Source organism: Hetaerina americana, unplaced genomic scaffold (assembly GCF_022747635.1).
Source record: "Hetaerina americana unplaced genomic scaffold, ioHetAmer1.1.p SCAF_7, whole genome shotgun sequence".
Taxonomy (NCBI): domain Eukaryota; kingdom Metazoa; phylum Arthropoda; class Insecta; order Odonata; family Calopterygidae; genus Hetaerina; species Hetaerina americana.
This window is the reverse complement of record NW_027287316.1, coordinates 12,287,800-12,300,425: the sequence shown is the minus strand read 5'-3', so window position 1 is coordinate 12,300,425 and position 12,626 is coordinate 12,287,800. Positions and strand designations below refer to the sequence as shown.

At 39.2% G+C, this 12,626-nt stretch overlaps 1 non-coding gene across 1 annotated transcript; it reads right to left on the bottom strand.

The window, feature by feature from the left end:
- Positions 1 to 677: 677 nt before the first annotated feature.
- Positions 678 to 749, bottom strand: TRNAE-CUC (transfer RNA glutamic acid (anticodon CUC)). The gene has a single exon. It is a non-coding gene; the product is annotated as a tRNA-Glu (tRNA).
- Between the last annotated feature and the right edge of the window lie 11,877 nt (positions 750 to 12,626).

Genomic DNA, 12,626 nt, shown 5'->3' with positions numbered 1-12,626 from the left:
TTAAAAATACGTTACGCATTAACTTATATATTTCCCTTATATTGATTAGAGGGGTTTAACTACGTTTCTAGAGATTGTCTCCCTGCAGGTGGAAAAATCAGACTGACGGCCCGGAGGAAATTGTCGAAAATATTATGCCGAAATTAAGAGCTTTGTCTTGGAATAGATATTCGAATTTTGGATAGTTAAATTATTGTCACTTTTGAAAGAACCGTTAAGCCTAGAATCAGTTCCAAAAAGCGAAAAATTATCTCCATTAACCCCAATGCAAAGTTTAAGGTCATGTTTCTGACGCAATACATAAAGGACATATTTTTCTGCGCCGTGCATTGGAGATAGAATCCCCAATTGGTTTTTCTTACTATTATTTCTCTTATGCGATAAATACATTATTTTACGAGCTAATGGTAAAACTGATTCTATTCTTAATAAAAAATATGCTTAATTGCGGTTACAATGGTTGAGGGTGTGTCATGGGACGAAATAAATCGACAACATGACATGATATGGAAGTGTATCAGAAAGTCGATGTTATACCGCTATCCAACAGTAGAATGTTATACTGATATCTTGAATACAAAATTAAATTATTGGACAATTTATTCAATTCCTACTACCTAAAATATTTTTTAAAAACAATGCATGGCCTATGCTTTTCAGGAACTATAAAAAATTTATTCCGGTACCGGGAATCGAACCCGGGCCTCCCGGGTGAGAGCCGGGTATCCTAACCACTAGACAATACCGGAAGTTAAAGGGTGGGAACTCTAATTTTTCTCACATTAAATGTTTTAACTCTGGAGTGGTACTTCAGTTAGAAATTAAAATTCTGTAGCTTACCATTGATTGGTACCATTAAAGCGAGCAATTGATTTTCGTGATCATGTTTTCAAAATTAGATAGGATTATAGTGAGATTATTTTTATTGCATTACGATGAGGACCTATGAGGACTTGATAATTGTGTCCAACCACTTTCAATTCAAACGAAATGTTTTTTCTTTCGAAAATCCCCTGATGAGTGAAGTGACTTCCTTCCTTCGTTCCCCTGCAATTAAATTTTCCAATCACAAATACCTGTTTTACGTAAAAACCTATTATCGATGACATAATGTGCATAAATAAACAAAATTAATTGAAAATGATTTAAAATATCGACTTATGAATGAGTAAACAGGAGAGGTATGAGGAGAATTGAAAAAAAGAGACAGGATTGATACAGATAAATAATTCTTTTACTAATTTCACCAATTACGACGAAAAATAATACGAAAATATCGTCTCAAAGACTGAAGATGATAGTGCAATTAGAGTCTAAGAAGAACACCAATTTTGACACATTTCTGAGCAAATATCAGGAATTATTACACGTTGACAGTTCCTCACCTCCCGAATACTATTTAAGACATACCATATAACATGACGGTATCCATCACGAATGACATTTTAAATCAATCGCATGCTGCTGACGTTCAACGACATGATCTCTCGGAGATCGCACGCCAACATGACTAGAATGCCATTTCTAAGTTCCCATAACCTCAACATTGGGTACTCATTCAGATATTCAGAGTGTTCATTGGTGGTATTTAGAAGTAATAGGCAGCGTTCAACGTTTTATGACTTTCAAGCCTGCAATTTGATCTTAAAAATCACTCTGGTGACAATAAATAATGATCATTTTTAAGATCGTTGACATATGCACACTTATTTATGATAGGACACTCTCATTTATGACCATTTGTTAAATATCAGGGTACATGCAAATGCAATTGTTCCAAAATACGAGGGTGGCCTGAAAAGCTTCCGACATAACAATGATACAAGGCATTTTTTCTGAAATTTTTTCCACCCTTGTACATGCACTCACCCATAGTCCATTGAATAAAAAAAGCACTTAACTTTAATTATCCAAATGATTGTTTATGAATACCATAAATTGAGAATTAGTGAAATTCAAACGGTTGAAATTATTATTCAAAACGCTTTTAAAGTAAAATCACATAAACTTTAGTATTAATTTATTATGTGATTTGAGGTATTCCGCTCCATCACAGTGATGTTTGCAGTCATCTTATCTTAAGCACAATGACAGCCACATTTGTGATAATATATAATGGAAAATGAATATGCATTCCGTTTCATTTTTAATGCTGACTGTGAGTGAGTTCGTCTCATTTACATAGCAAGAGTTCTTATGTTTATGTAAACAATATTCTTCAATGACAAGATAATTTAATTTAACTGCAACAATACATATCCTTCTGCTGGCGTACTAAAGATTTAGAAATTCCGGCAGTCATGCGGTATGGGTGATTACGAGATGAGTTATTGATTATAATAACCGATGCCTTTATCTAAAATACACAAACTCATCAGTTACACTAGAAGTAGAAGATCAGATAAACTTAAATTCAACAATAGTACTTAAATACTTTTCGGAGCCATATATATGTGTGTGTGTATATATATGTATATATAAATATATATGTGTGTGTGTATATATATATATATATATATATATATATATATATATATATATATATATATATATATACACACACACACACACACACACAAAAGAATATACTTACAATTTTGTAGACTTAGTATAGAATCGTACAATTAATTGAATTTAGATTATAACATGAATGTGAAATGTCAGATGATCGATCAACATTATATAACTTGAAAAATATATTGCCGTTTAGAAAAACAAGAAAATTTCAATCACTGTCTAGGATTCCCGTTTCCATTAAGCGACACATTCGTGAAGATAAACTCATCACTAGATTTATTGGATTCAAATAAATTCATTCGAAAAAAAAAACAAAACATATTTTTTCAATTCGTGTCCATCAATTTTATTTTGGTGTAAAATGAGATATTTAACGAAATATATTGAAAATGTTTTAAAGGAGTTTCTTTCAGAAGTTGTTAATTTAGTGTGGCGAAATGGAGCAACAGTCGATGTATATTTTTCTTGGGTCCTCAAAAATTAAAACCAGGGGAAGGCTAACAATACTTTGGATTCTGTTGCGCTTATCTCCGAGAAGAAGCGGTTTAGAGGTTTTTTAATTGTTGCTATGTCAGACTGCGGGCCGAGCTCATTAAAGCGTCCAAAGCTAAATCCTGTGCGGTCTTATTCTCAAAACAGTTTCACGTTTAAATGAAAAGGTAATTGCAACGTCTTTATCTTTAATGAAGTATCTTTTGGGCATCAAAAATTTAACGCTTCATTTAAAATCATTATTTTGTGAATTGGATGTGATCATGTTAAAATGTTTAGTGCAATCAAGTATTTGTAATCATAATCCCCATGTATCTAAATATTCCGTTCGGATCATATTTAATTGGAAGAATACAGAACAATGCTCACATATTTAACTAGGCGCAATATGAAATCGTAATTGAAAAGGGGTGGCATTAGAAGGCAAAAAGGTTATGGAAAATTACTTTAAAAAATGATCACAATTGGTCATTCATGCAGTGATGAATATTGATTTTGAATTAATTTCCCAATGTACCCGAGTACCCGACTTAGCGTAATAAAATCAGAACCAAACATCGACTTTTTAAGAACCCGCCCCCCCTTAAGTTCAAATCTTGATCATGGACAGTGCATAAATATTTAAAAGTATTCGTTCCATTCTCATTGTCCAGCCATCGATATTATATTCGTGGGGACGCGATAGTTATCATCATGAACAACATTTACGATCTCAAACTTCCATTATCTCGGTCTTTAGAATCACCAATATTTTTTCCTTGAATATCTTTAGTACTTCGTCATATTGAATTTTTAAGGGCTATTAAGAGGAGGATATTCAGGTTTAAGTTCATCACTGAGTGAACTTAAGTTTCATCAGAATAATCTTTGTCAGATTATTCTATCGATCTTTGGAATGTATCACCATGGTATTAAAAGTCGCACCTATAGTCTTCTGGGGATCGCATATGGACCCAAAATGGGCACTCGCATGATCTCCGCAGCGTTAAAATATCATAGAATTTATGATCTCCGAAGTTCGCCAATATATGAACATAAACTCCACGGGGGATCATGGGGTGGTCATTTAGAGAAAAATCTTTCTCCGAAGTTTATCAGCGTATTTCCGACACCCACCAATGCAACTTTCATTGGGACATGCTGGTGGTTTCCTCCATTGTCGTTGTTTTGAGATCCATCAATATCGGTTGCCGAAATCATATATTATATCCCCCATCCACGATAAACTCTATTGAAAAGTGTACTAAAGGCATCATCAAATCAAAGCCACAATTAGATTTTTTTGTGCATCCGGAAACTTGCTTGAAGAGCCCAAAAGGATTCCCCAAGACGAATGAGTGGTTTCTCAATACCATTGTCAAAATGTTCGATTTTAGCGAGTTTTGACTCAAAAACGATTCGATGTTTCCGAATTCTTGGCACTCGGATGCTTTTCCTGTGGGAGTTACCGTTGACGGTAACAGCGTCAGAGTGGTCCAAGTTATTTAAACGGCGGTGACGAATCGCGCGAAGAAGATAAACGGAATTAACGACTATTCGCTTTTCGTGACGTGAAACTAGAGGAGAAATGGTGAATTATAGGAACGAATCAGAATTTTCAATGCGGGCTCAAAGACTAAATCGGAAACATTCTTAATTCAGTGCTCATAGATTCTAATACATAAATTTAAATCCAGTGGACGTTAGACAAAGGATGACCGTCTTATGACCGGTATCGACTATAACTTATATTTTCTTACCGTTTTCTTATTATTAATATGCATTTATTGAGTATTCAAATTGCACTATAACTCCGCGAAAGTTTAATACACTACTTGATTGTGTTTTGGTAAACATCGGAATGATAACTGTTTTAATACTGGATATTAATTGCAGGTCACGTCCAGCGAAATGATAACACCGCACGTTGAATTCAGTCCCTCGACCCTTTGACCTCATTCACTATTTGACGTGCTACCAACCTCCACGACAGAATAAATCCAAAGTTGATTGATTACCGAGAGCAACGCGTGTATCGATAGATGGATGAGTACATTTTCGATCGAACTCAGGCGACCAGGTGAACAACCTATATAAGAAGGCGCTCTTGAACTACCGCAGACGCAACGGTGTGGGAGGAGGGAAGGGGATGAGGGGAGGGGCAGCGCTTATCGAAGGGAGCGTCATCGACATTAAAGGGGGGGGGGCGGTACCGATAATGGTGACTCATCTCCGAATGGAATTGGGTGGATGCACTGATTTGACCCGGTGGTTTTGCTTTATTTGGTTGGAAGGGGTTCGGTCGGTGGTGCGGGTACTACGGAGACAATCGACCCCGGTCCCTAAACACGAATCGGTATCCCGGTCCCCACACATTTCCAGACCCCGCGTAACACGAAAGGGCACACGCGCAAACAGGGGTGGGGGACAAGGCATCCGCTCGCTCGCGCCGGCACAGAATCGTCGCCCCCGTGCAGGTTTTCCTTCAAGGACGGGGCGAGCGAACCCCCCTCCCCCCGCTCCTCTTCCCCCCCTTTCCCTCCTCCGACTCCTCAAACCGCTCCGCAACCCCCCTCCCCCTCTCCGCGCCACGCATTTAACATGCAGCGGCGTCCTACGTGCAGTGATTTGTAACAAACCCTCGTCCCACCTCTGCTTCTTCCGGGTAGCCGGAGCCAATTTTGGCCTCAGCCGCGCATTTTAATTTAACAGCTTAAAACACGCCTCTGCTGCTTGTTCGTCGGCGAACGGGCGGGAGGAATGCACACTGCGACGACTCCGGAGACTCCGTTAAAAAAAAAGGTGGAAACAAATGAAAAACGTTAAGGCGGCGACGAAATTCGTCGGCGCTAAGGATGCGGAGGGATGATTGATGAAGCGGGCGTAAGAATACTTTCTCTATGATTTCTATAAATACGTTTCGGTTCGCACCAAAGAAGATGACAAGAAAGGAGGTTTCTGCGTGAAAAAAAATTCTTCCGCATAATGAATCCGTAATTAATCTCTCGACTTGTTGAATACACTTAACGTTTTTCGACTCATAATGCGTTCAAAATTGGTCGAACATGAATATTCATTGCGGACGGAAATAACTTCGTCGCCTTCTTTTGATTGATCGTTAGTAAAAAGCTATTCCCATAAAATCTTTTCGTGAAAAGCATTTCAAAATGTAAAAGCATCGAGAATATCGTTGAGTGTATTCGAATGAATATTCCTTAATGGTTATTTTCCGTTCCAATAATTTACATTCCAAAATACTTTGCTAATTATGATCTTGAAATGTAATTATGACTGATTTTACGAGTGATTTTTGTTTTTTTCTTCTAGTATTTATAGCGGAAAATTTAGAAGTGTGTGTGTGTATCCCGTGCGACATTTTAGTCTGAATTTTTATTGCACTCAACTATTTCAGGACTCAAAATAGGCAACTTTCTTATTTTATTTTGTTGATTAATTACACACTATTTGGTGGGATGGTGATAAGAACAGTTTTCAGTATCGTAACGTAAAACCTGGATACGTAAAACGTATCCAGGATAACTCCATGTCCTCCCTCACCAAATAAAATTCTTTTCTCTTTCATGCCACCTTCATCGGAAAGTTTAATTACTGGCATCTAGCGTGATTCCAGCAATATCACTATGCAATACCAATAAGCGTGCCTTTGTTCAGCTCATTCTCACGATAGGCTATCTAGCTCAGCGTTGAGCGGCTAAAAAACTTGATATTTGGGAAAAGGAAATGATCGTTGATCGGAGGCTTGAATGGACGAGGAAGGAGACGTTGAAAAGGGGATTTAGTACACATGTTGAAACGAATTCTAAGCACGCACACACATATAAATAAAAATAAATAAATAAATAAATAAATAATATATATATATATATATATATATATATATATATATATAACTTAGGGCAACAAGGTTAGACATAAAGGATCATGACGTAGAGGAAAAAAGCTTAGGTCCAGGCATGCTCGACGATGAGATAGAAAGGGCATTAAGGGACATGAAATCAAATAAGGCAGTGGGGGTGGACAAAATTTCTCCAGAACTACTAAAAGGTTTAGGAAAATGTGGTAGAAAGATACTATATGGACTAATTCGTAGCATCTATGAGGAAGGAATCTGGCCGGAAGAATTTGTGAGAGCAGTGTTAGTTCCAATTCCGAAAAAGGTAAAGGCTACATCATGTGAGGACTACAGAACAATAAGTTTGATTTCTCACGCAGCTAAAGTTGTTCTCAGGATCATCAACAAAAGGATAGAGAGTAAATGATTACTTAGGGGGTGATCAGTTTTGGTTTAGGAAGGAGAGAGGCACGCGTGATGCCATTGCAGTAATGAGATCATTAATCGAGAGGAATATAGAATACAATCAGGATGTATGCTTGAGAAGGAAATAGTGTAGGAAAAAGTATATTCAGAATTTATAGGCATGGAAAGGATAAACTGAGAAACTCACGGCTTTTTTCGAAGACTGACTATATCATATAATATTTCCTTGAACGGCAAAGGGTTTTTCTCGCCACTGCAATAGGAAAGGAGGGAAATATTGAGATGTGGTGATTTACGCGAAAAGTTAATTCCTTTGCCAGTGATCAGACAAACATCATCACCACACCAATAATCGAAATTCCCCTCCCCTTTTCCTTTTACAGTAGATTAAAAAGCGCTTTAAGGTTTAAGGAAATAATATTTAATATATTATATTTATTGGTATGTTTAAAACTTCATTTATACCGATTAAAGGCCTACATATATTGTTTAGAGCAATGCGGACTAATGATAGGCACTGTTCTAAGGTCTTTGACGAAAAAGTCTATTATTAATTTTTCATCTCTATGATGGAAGGAACAAGGCCTCCAGATTGATTTTAGCGCGATCTCGACTCTGCAATTAAAAGCAGTGATTTTTTTCAACATAATCGTAGTATTTCCTAAGTTCTTGGGTGTAGGAATTCTTTTAAACACGCTAAAGCTAATAAATCACCTTCTTCGTATTCTTTTGAGGGACGCAAGCACGTAAAAAGACATTTAAAAATATTGCCAGAAAAGGAAAATGTTAAACACATTGAGAAAGCTTGAAATATCATGGAAAATTCGTTGACAGTGCGATATAGCTCCAATAGTTCTGATATTCCACAAACCAAAGATAATATTTTATCATTTTATTTTAACCAAGTTGGTTTTATTTATGCGATTCAATTTGGAAGCTAATGTACTTCGTTCGAAATTGTCCCTTAGTTCTCAGGAAGCTATTGCAAGGACATATTATTAAGAATACACTCGATAAGAAGATCGTAGGGCGAAATATCAACCTATGCCCGAGCGTGCTCAATCTGCCTTGTGGCGAGACTGGAAGTTAGCCTTCCCGTTAGGCACCCTGCGGAGGTCATAATAAGCATTTTCGCTTGTCCCCCGGGTGGATTTCAACCGGGACTGCTAACTGCGGGACGGGGGCCCTCAACCTACAACTCCACCTTCGGCATCCGTCACGCGAGTGCCGTAACGCATCCTATGTATCTACATGCCTACACCATCAAGTCGCCGCTAGGGTGCATCGCAGAGGTTGATTCCGCACCAGGCATATGGCATTAACATAAGTAAATCAATATTAGGTTTTCGTTTGGGGTGTGAGGATAGTGGGCTACTGACCATAGGGTCCGGTTCGATTCCGGATGACGCCTCTGGGTCCCCTCATCTTTACCCAAGCTATGTGATGTTTTGGGTTCCAGATCTCCCTGGCAAAACATAGGCGACAGAGGGAAATATGTCCCCCCCCACCCTACCCAGATGTGTGAATTTCACTCGCCGTAGGGCTAAGTTTTAAGTGAGCTGTACTTTTACGTATCCAACTAATCTTTGGGTTAATTATTGGGTTAAGAGGTAAATGTTAATCAATGAAACAAATGATATTTTATCGCTGAAAATAATATTTACCACAGCTTATATGCAGTATGGTATATATGTCAAAAATTATTCTCTGAAAATGTGGGACAAACTACTTATAATTGGAGTAATAAATTCAAACTAGGCTGCTTCGCTTTAAAAAGTTTCCTTGCTTTCCGCTAAAGTAGCAATTACAGATATATGTAATTATGTGCATTTATTCGTAGCCTTTGGAATTCGTGGAGGGGAAATGGAATCTTTAACGCATTGATTCTCTCTCAAATTGGTTGATCTCTCAAATTTTATTTTAATATCATATCGTAATTTGAAGGGCATAACCGTCCATTTTTTAACTTCATCGCAAAAGTTTTCTACTTCTTATTTTCTAATGAGATCGTTTATTCCGTCATTGAGTGAATACCAATCTAGTTCCTCTAAAATTCCAGACATGCAAGTTTTATCAAAACATTAATTCAATGCACTCCAACTAATTTAGCGTAAGTTTTGGAAAATCCCTAAAAACTTTTTACTTATAACTGTCGTAAGAACTTCCTATTATTTTGCCCTCCATTATTTCTTCCCCAATTTCTTGCGTAACTTCAGTCTGTCTTCGTACAGTCTAGAAATCCCACTTTCTCCCTTAATTAACCGCTTACACAGCGTTTTCCCTTTTATCACGGCTTTCAATACACCACTACCATTCAATGATTCCTCCATCCGCTTTCCCCGATTTTTTTCGGATTCCCCTCCAGAAAATTCCTCTCTTCGCCCACCTGATTTAAAAATCTCAGCGTTTGCATTTCTCTCTGTAAAAATTGTTTTCTCCATTCTCCACCACAAACACTAAGAAAAAAATCCTTCTTCTCTTGCCTCTGAGGCCATTTATCATCATATGTTTTTTAATCTGGCTCCTCTTCGGTGCACATCACGATCTAATTCTTAAACCAAAACCAGTTCGTGAGGTCTCCATGCAATTGAAGGCTTTCCCCAAATGAGCTGGTAACTCGTAGCATCGATCTCCTACTTCCTCGTTACACTTCTCCCAATATTCTATTGGTCAATATTCCAATGTCCAAAAGAGATACGAGGAGATCCTACATCCCCGCCGGGGCGACGGGAGGGATACTATCTCCGCCGACCGTAGCGATCACGACAACCCTCCACTCCCATTCAAGAACCGCTGCGCCCTCCTCTCCCCCTCTGGGTAAGGCGCCACACACTTTATTATAACGCCGGCAAGGGGGCCGCGGAGGTGCCCGGAATGCGGAGGCGTGCCCCCCTTCCCTCCCCGGTGTCCACTCCCCTTATAGAGCGGACGCCGGCAGACTACATCGGCGGGGATGGTGCTGACCCGCAGAGACCCTTTGGAACTCCCGCGGGGGTGTTCGGTCCGGTAGGGGTGGTTGTGGGGGGGGACAATGGGAGTGAGACAGGTAAGAGAGAGAGAGAGGGAGACCCCATTCCGGGGCATAATAACAAGTGCACGTGATTGGCCTTGAAATTTCACTCCCACCCCACATTCACCCCCCTCCACTCCCCGTACGTGACGGTCACGGGGGAGGGGAAGGCAGGGCGACGGTAAGGCATGGCAGGGGAGGGAAGGCGAAGTCTCCTTTGGCGCGAAGCTCTCGAAGGGCTTGTTGGGTGGGGGAGAGGCGGGTGTCGGCTTGGAGATGGCGCTCGGAGCAGTCACCAGTGCGCCGCTCGAGACGTGTTGGTTCCCGAAACCGCCGCCTTCGGCGTGACTCGAGGGCGATTTCCCTTTCCCGCTACCGCATTCTCCGTTCGACGCAATGAGGTTCCCGAGAAACGGGAAGGCTAACATAGGCATTAAAGTTGAGGGCCATAAACGAGATAACGTAGGGCAGTTCACCAATGAAGGAAGTGTTTTAGACATAGATGCGCGAGGCTGTAAGACCATTAAAAGAAAAACTGGCGGTCGGATTCGTTCGTCGGCTAGTCCACTGGATGTCCACCTCGATGGTTCGGTTTCAAACCCCGGCGATTGCAGGATTTTTCAGCGGTATCCCAACTCCTAGCTGGGTGCTCTGTGGAGAGTACTTCTAGGGGAGTACGCCGCCCATCGGATGGGATGTTTAACTGTGAACCCCTTTGGCGCCTGTCATTAAGGATGGGCTAATGCCGACGCCCATTGGTTCTCTTCTTCCTTCCTCCATTCCCTCAATATCCTAAACTTATCTAGCCCTAATGTCTCAAATGACCTCAGCTGTCATTCTCTTTTACTTAACTACTACTATTAGATGAAGAACCGGATTAGGTAAAGAAGATTTTACTCAGAGAGAGGAGTTGACGACAAGGGCGTTAGTAAAAAATGTAAAGAAAAATTGGTGAATATATTTTTTTGGAGTTGGTGTAATATTTCGCTCTGAAATTTTGGTCTTTTAGGTAATAGGATAAGAATAGCTTGGATGATTTCCCGATGTGGGTATGAAGAAAAATGGAAAAAATGGAATGAACAGAATGGTGAAGAAGGGGCGCCAAATGAAGGGAGCGGACAGGATGTTCGATGCGGTTTGCGGTGCGCGGAACACAAAGCACCGGCGTTGTGACCGCAGAAAAATAATGGTATAGGAGAAAAATACCTCCTCTCTCTCTATATATATGTATTTAGATAAAAAAAACTTGAAGACCTTACTCATACCATCATTATAATTTTCGAGGATTCATGAAACATTGTCGTTTACCCAGTGGTGCTGACTTGCTGCTGTCATTTACGACGCAAGGAGATAAAAAAAATCAGAGAAATCATTTTTAGTCGTGATCCCACGGAAATATGTCCGCATGACACAATAAGATTAACCGTTATCTAAACTACTGAGCCTTTTAAATAAACTGGAGTCAAAACTCAATTGTCAAATTTCCCTCTGAATTTGATTACGTCGCCGTGAAAACCTTTAGACTCGTTGAATGTGAAAAAATGCCTCAAAAATCAGAGGAGCTAATTTCGAAATAAAGAGAAATATATTTTGAGGTGCGGTGATGGTGTTATCTCTGTTAAGATCTGATGCAGAAATTTGTATTCACAATCCGAACCACAAATTGAAACCGGGAAATGAGAGGCGGTAGTGACATGGGGTTAGTCTAACCGTAAGGATACACTGGTGACGAATTCGGAGCGTTCAATTAAGGAGACAAACAGCCTGCGGTCGACGAGGAAGATTCTTCAAAAATTTGCTGAACAGAAAACACTAATTGGTCAGAATAGTTAACGTAGGTGAACTAAATTATTCAACACCATTTCATTCGGATAGCTGTACCAACTGACAATGGTTATACAATTAGAAATCAAATGAACGATATTAATTAAATAATTTTTAGCCGTGCGTTGCTCGAATAATGTGATCGCAGATTGCGACTGAGCTCTCGCAATTTTAGGAAAGATCAAATGAGGTTATTGATAAATAAATACATAATAGGTTTTCATAGTTTCCGAATTACGACTGTCAAATCAACTCTTACCCTTGGTACGTAGCTTACTTAGCGGGCGTCGGTTAAATACTTTTACTTTTGGATGGTTCAAAATTGGTTCAAATATGTGTGTGTGTACATACATATATATATATATATATATATATAATGTAAGAGCACATAAAAAGATCATTCACATATTATTTCTTGATCATATCGACGGAATTCAGCTCAGTCTTCATCAGAAGAAATAGAAGTAAGTACATTACTTCTATTTCTTCCGATGAAGACGGAGCTGAATTCCGTCGATATGATCA